The sequence below is a fragment of the Trichechus manatus genome, unplaced genomic scaffold (genome assembly GCF_000243295.1).
Source record: "Trichechus manatus latirostris isolate Lorelei unplaced genomic scaffold, TriManLat1.0 scaffold00070, whole genome shotgun sequence".
Classification (NCBI taxonomy): Eukaryota; Metazoa; Chordata; class Mammalia; order Sirenia; family Trichechidae; genus Trichechus; species Trichechus manatus.
Genome location: NW_004444006.1, coordinates 11,860,922 through 11,866,824, shown reverse-complemented (window position 1 = coordinate 11,866,824; position 5,903 = coordinate 11,860,922). Strand labels below are relative to the sequence as shown.

At 39.6% G+C, this 5,903-nt stretch overlaps 1 long non-coding RNA gene across 3 annotated transcripts in view; it reads left to right on the top strand.

Moving 5' to 3' along the window:
* LOC111821205 (uncharacterized) overlaps window positions 1-5,903 on the top strand; it is a 151,552-nt gene continuing 145,649 nt past the window's right edge. For all 3 annotated transcript variants that reach the window (XR_002824657.1, XR_002824658.1, XR_002824656.1), the window contains exon 1: window positions 1-118. This is a non-coding gene — a long non-coding RNA (uncharacterized LOC111821205). The remainder of the gene's footprint in view (window positions 119-5,903) is intronic.

The window sequence follows — 5,903 nt, the reverse complement described above, 5'->3', positions numbered from 1 at the left end:
CCGCCATGGCCTGTTGCTGCCACCCTGGCGCCGAGAGCTCAGTGATGCCGCCCTGTCCACCCCGACTTGGGACAGCCGACTCCAAGAATCATGCTACGACACTCGGTTCAGCTAGGAGGTAAAGGAACGACTTAGGAGAAGAGTACGGAGGGCGGCGGAGGGAACTCGGGCCAGGGAGGTCCTTAGTTTGTGTATTTCCCCTTTTACGAGAGAAAAAAAATGGGTGACTGTACGGGTCTCAGGCCTCAGAAAGGATGTTAAGTATTTACTTCTCATTGTAAAAGGGATGCGGACTCCTTTCTTCTAACCAGGGTCAGGACACCTGAGAGTCGGTATTTTCCTTAACGTTCCCTGGATAGAAGGTGTATTTAAAGGTTGAGGCCTTAGGGCTAGGCTCATTCACTTGTTTATGAAGCACTTTCTTTGCTTTGTTCAGGGTGGCGGGTATTATTTCTTGAGTCCAAGGGTACTCTAACCCCTCCCTCGGGGTTAGGGCCGATTCTATCTAGATCTGGGATCTGCTCGGATCACCTGCGTGTTCCAAATCTGCAGGCAACACAGATTCTTTCCCGTATCCCACATCCTGAGTTTACCAGACCCACTCCTTTTAGGGAAGTCTGGTAATGGCTCTCCTTGGGCACTGGGGCACACTTGGTGAGAAACATATCCAGATTTCATCAGGCATGTATATATAAAAAACGGTGGTGGGAGCGGGAGGGGAGAGAATAAGACAGGCACAGTGCGCACGTGTATTTTAGAGGCTGGATGGAGAGGGGAGGGGAGGCGGGGAGCACCTGTATATTTGAAAAGACCTGACCTGGAAAGAGGAGCCCTGGTGGTGCAGCGGTTGGAACCCACTAGCCACTCTGCGGGAGAAAGATGTGGCAGCCGGCAGTAGTCTGCTTCCGTAAATATTACAGCCTTGAAAACCCTATGGGGCAGTTGTACCCTGTCCTATAGAGTCGCTGCGAGTCGGAATCCCCTTTAAGGCAACTGGTTGACCTGGAAGGGAGGGGGCTCCAGCAGTGGGGAGGGGGAAGGAAGGCACAGAAGCGTATTGGAGACAACATAGTGGCGGTTAGGGTATTTAACGGTAGGGATGCAGAGGTGCGCATGCGTATTTCGGACAGAATGACGGGGAGGGGAGCGGAGGCGAGGCACGCGGCGCGTGTGTAATTGAGATTGCAGAATGGCGAGGGGGGAGGTAAGTTGTCTGCTGTTTACTCTTTGCTTGGCAATATTGGGCTAGGAAGGCCTACAGAGAAGCAGATCTACTCTTCTAGATGGATTAAGGGATCAGCCTGAGTTGGAGTTGTCTTAGGCTGTGGCCAAATCCGCTAGAAATTAACCTAAGTATTGGCCTCTTAGTGGTTTATCGGTAATTGAGTTTAAAAACGCGGAGGCAATGATGACTCTATAAAAGGTTGCGGCAGCTGGCTGTGTGTAGGACATGCATAAAAATGAGGCACTTGAAGACAGGCCACATCTGGATAGTATACATTTGGAGGACTCTGTCTGGGGTGCTGATCATGGGTCGTTGTACTTGGCTTTGGACATGTTCTATCACCCCATCAAAGTTGCAGAACACGGTATTGTGAGAATCTACTGTTGGCCAAAAACGCTCGAAAGCCTTTTTCTTCCCCTGAGAATATACTAGTCGCTGTGGAGTTGACTAAGACTGATGTCGACCCCATGTGCCACAGTAAAAATATGCCCCATAGGGTTTTCAGTAGGTGATTTTTCAGAAGTAGATCATGAGGCCTTTCTTCTGAGATGCCTCTGGTTGGAATGGAACCAACCTTTTGGGGTGCAGTTAACTGTTTGCACCACCTAGGGACTGAGGATTTGGCCTTGTTCTCAAATGTTTGTTACACTTTGCTTTAAATCTGAAATTTGTGCAAATGTTTGCCTAGGATTCATACTGGCATGGAGAGATATTGAAAAGTAGTTAATAGTAATGATCATATGAAGATGATCTGGGCTTGCACTCTTTCCTCCAGAGGAAGATTGGAATTTCTTTTTTTTTTTTAATTTTCCTTTCTTTTTCTTCAGGCAGTTGTACTGTCATGGCTTTCTCAGGGTTGCCAGTAAGGATCCATGATTAATCACTAAAACTAGTAGAAAATTTAGCACTTAGATATGTGGCAGAAAGAGCACAGGATTCAAAAGTAGGGGGCAAGTCTTTTCCAATAATCCTAGCTGTGACCTCATGCTGGTCCTTTCCCTCTCTGGCCCTATTTCCCTATCTATAATAATAGCTGCACCATTTAAAATGTCTATAGCACCTACTGGAGCCCCGGTAGTGCAGTGGTTAAGAGCTATGGCAGCTAACCAGAAGGTCGGCAGTTGGAATCCACCAGTCGCTCCTTGGAAACTCTATGGGGGCAGTTCTACCCTGTCCTATAGGGTCGCTGTGAGTCAGAATTGACTCAACAGCAATGGGTTTGTTGTTTTTGGTTTGGGTAGCGCTTACAATGTGCCAGGTACTTGTCTACTGGCTTTTACACATACATTAACTCATTTAACATTCTCAACAACCTTATGAAATAGGTTCTATTTAGTACCATTATTCATCTTTTACAGATGAGAAATTTGAGGGACACAGGTTAAGTAATTTGTCCACGGCTTTACAGTCAGTTGAATGGCTGAGACTAGATTTTTACCCAGGTAATATATGGCTCCAGATTCCTGTGCTCTTAAAGATTATGCTTTGTTCCCTAAAATGGGGAAAATGGTGGTGGGGGGGTAAGTTTAAAGGGCACTTCTTTTATGATTTCAAATTTTGTTTGTGATTTATCTAAGCTGTTTGAGAAAGCTTTGTTTGCTACTTTTTACTCAGTGGTTACATATGTAGAAGACAAACCGTAAAGAATTGTTGTTTGGAGCCTAGTGGGGTGGCCATCAATATCTACCCTTGACTTCTATGCCTTTTGCTTAGCTGCAGATGGTCTAAAATGGCCGACTGCAGGCTGGACACACCCCTCTTGTTTTAGCCTGGTTTGCAATCTTGTCTGAAGCTTTGAGTTAACCAATCATTTGCTGAAATAGAGATTTTTTTTTTACTCATTATTAATATTTTGATGGGATAATCTAAATGTCCAACAGTAAAGGAAAGGTTATTATTACCTTTTTTCTTATAATAAAGACTCAAAATATATGTGTTTCTTTTATTATTTCCTTAAGATAGATTCATTGAAGTAGAATTACTGCATCAAAGAGTATGAACATTTTTAGTACTCAATGTATATTGTCAGATTTCTTTCCAAAAAGGTTGTACCAATTTACACTTTGCACAAGCACTGAGTAGTGTTTTTTTTTTAAATATTTTATAGATAAAACAAACCAGTAAAAACAATATTATTTTAATTTTAAGTTTCTTTGGTTATTAGTGACTTTGGATTCTTTTTTCCTGCAAATATTTCTTATCAATTTTATTTTCTTTCATATGATGTCATTTGATATACTGATTTATCTGTTGGAGTTTAGTGATTATTATTATCATCATCTATTTGAATGTGTTCTGTACATAAAAGCTACTACTCAGACTTATGTAATATATGATAAGTATCTATTGCAGGTTATTGTTTGCCTTTTAATTTTGGTTTTTAAATTTTTGGTTAGTAGAAATTTCAAATTATGTGGTCAGATCTCCGTCTTCTGTTCTGTGATTTTTTTCCCACTGTTTAAGCTTGTAAAGCTTCCTCAATCTAGAAACTTGATAAATATTCATTGTAGCTTTGTCTGAGGATAACCATCAAGTATGAGGAAAAAAGATCCATAATTCCACCACCCAGAGATAAAAGCAGTCTTAACAAATTTGTTAACTCATTTTCATTCTGTGCATGTTTCTACATAGTTGAGTATATATCTATATATATACACTACTTTATATTGCATTTTGTTTATTTTGTTTACCTTATAACAGGCATTTTCCCATGTTAAACATTCTTTGTAATTGTCATTTAATGGTTTTATGATATTCTATTGTATGGAAGTATTTTCCAGGTTTTTGGTATTTTAAATTATGTGATGAATATACTCATTATTTATCCATTTTGGGTTATTTCTTTATAGAATAGAGTTCCAGAGTTAGAATCATTTGTCAAAAGATTTGAACGTTATAAAAACTTGACATCATTGTTTTCCAAAAAATGATGTCAATTTTTGCACCCTGTCATTTAGGTACTTTAAAAAAGTCTTTTTTTTTTTTTTTTTTTTGCTAACTTTATATGTAAAAGAATGGTACACATATTATGTACATTTCTCTCAGATTTGGTGAGGTTGGACTCTCAAATGTTAATTGTTAGCTTATATTTCCTCTCATGAATTATTAGATTTGAGTCTGAATGTTATCTGTTTGCAAGAGTTCTATATTATGTGCTCATTGTAAGGTTCATTTGTGGTGAATAACAAATGTCATTTGTAGCAAGAATACTTCTAGTATATGTTTGTTGCAATTGAATCTGAAGAAATGTTTGTCATTCCAAAGAGAACTGCTGCTTGGGATACATGTCAGGTTCTTAGTAGCCATTTTGAGATAACATGTGTCTGTTCTTTAAATATATAGCCACTTCTTTTTATCTAAAAGGAAAGCACTCTTGAGCAATGCACAGCAGTGGTGCTCCCTAGATATGCGGGAGAAGACATGGTAACATTTTTATTCCTAGTAAGAAACCATCTTAGACAAGAAACAAAACAGAAGTCCACCCTCTCACATGCATTCAGGAACTGATCTTATTTTAAATATTTGTATGTGATCTGGGGGAGGATATGGACACAGTGAAATCTCCATATCTATAGATAACAGTAAGCTCTTTGGGTATGTGAAATGCTGATAGGAATACTGCAACACCAAAGAAAGCTTTGTGAATGAGCTGACAATTGGCAGAATGGAACAGTACAGGCAAGAGTAATGTAATGACTTTAGGGGACAGTAATATGCTAAAAACCCATTGCCCTTGAGTCTATTCTGATTCATAGCGACACTATAGTACAGAGTAGAACTGCCAATAGGGTTTCCAAGGCTGTAAATCTTTATGGAAGCAGACTGCCACATCTTTTTTCCACGGAGAGGCTGGTTCATTCGAACTGCTGACCTTTTGGTTAGCAGCCGAATGCTTAACCACTGTGCCACAAGGGTCGCTATGAGCCGGAATCGACTGGACGGCAATGAGTTTGGTTTTGAGTTTTAATATGCTAAACTTATAAAACAGTAGGCTCAGAGAAATTGGGTCCCAGGATAAGCATTTCAGTGTAAATGGCGACAACTTATCGATGTCATCAGCCCAGTTTGCTGATGCAGAGACAAAACAATCATTAAAATCCTAGGCCTTATTAAGAATTATGGGACACAGAAGAATACCATCCTATCTTTGTATAAAACTATCTGAACCAAATAACTAGTTTGCTGTGGTAATCTACCTCAAGGAGTCTCTAACTATTACTTACTCAGTTTTGAAAAGGGGATGGACAGAGCGTATTATCTCTCTATTTCGATTTTCTTATCTATAATATGTAGGTAAATTAGATGACATATTCTCAAAGGTCTTGGAGGGGGGAGATTTTATTCTAATTTCTTGAAACCAGGCCTGTTATTTATGGTTCAGAGATCTGTTTAAATATGTTTATTAAATAAATATTTCTAAATTATTATCCCCACTCCATTAACTGTGTACTATCTGGTTTGCATTTAATAACTTCTTATTTTTTCAGTTAATGATAGGGATTATTGGATTAGAGGTGCCAAATTAAGGTGTTACTTTTTGCTGCCCAGTTAAACTATTAATCCAGTCGTGAGGTCCCATTTTCCCAGTGATTTGCTAGCTGTAGATGTTAAACCAGGCTCATGTGAAAACAGATTGGATGGTCAGTTCAATGAAGTAGGACATTTTAGCCTGTGTGTG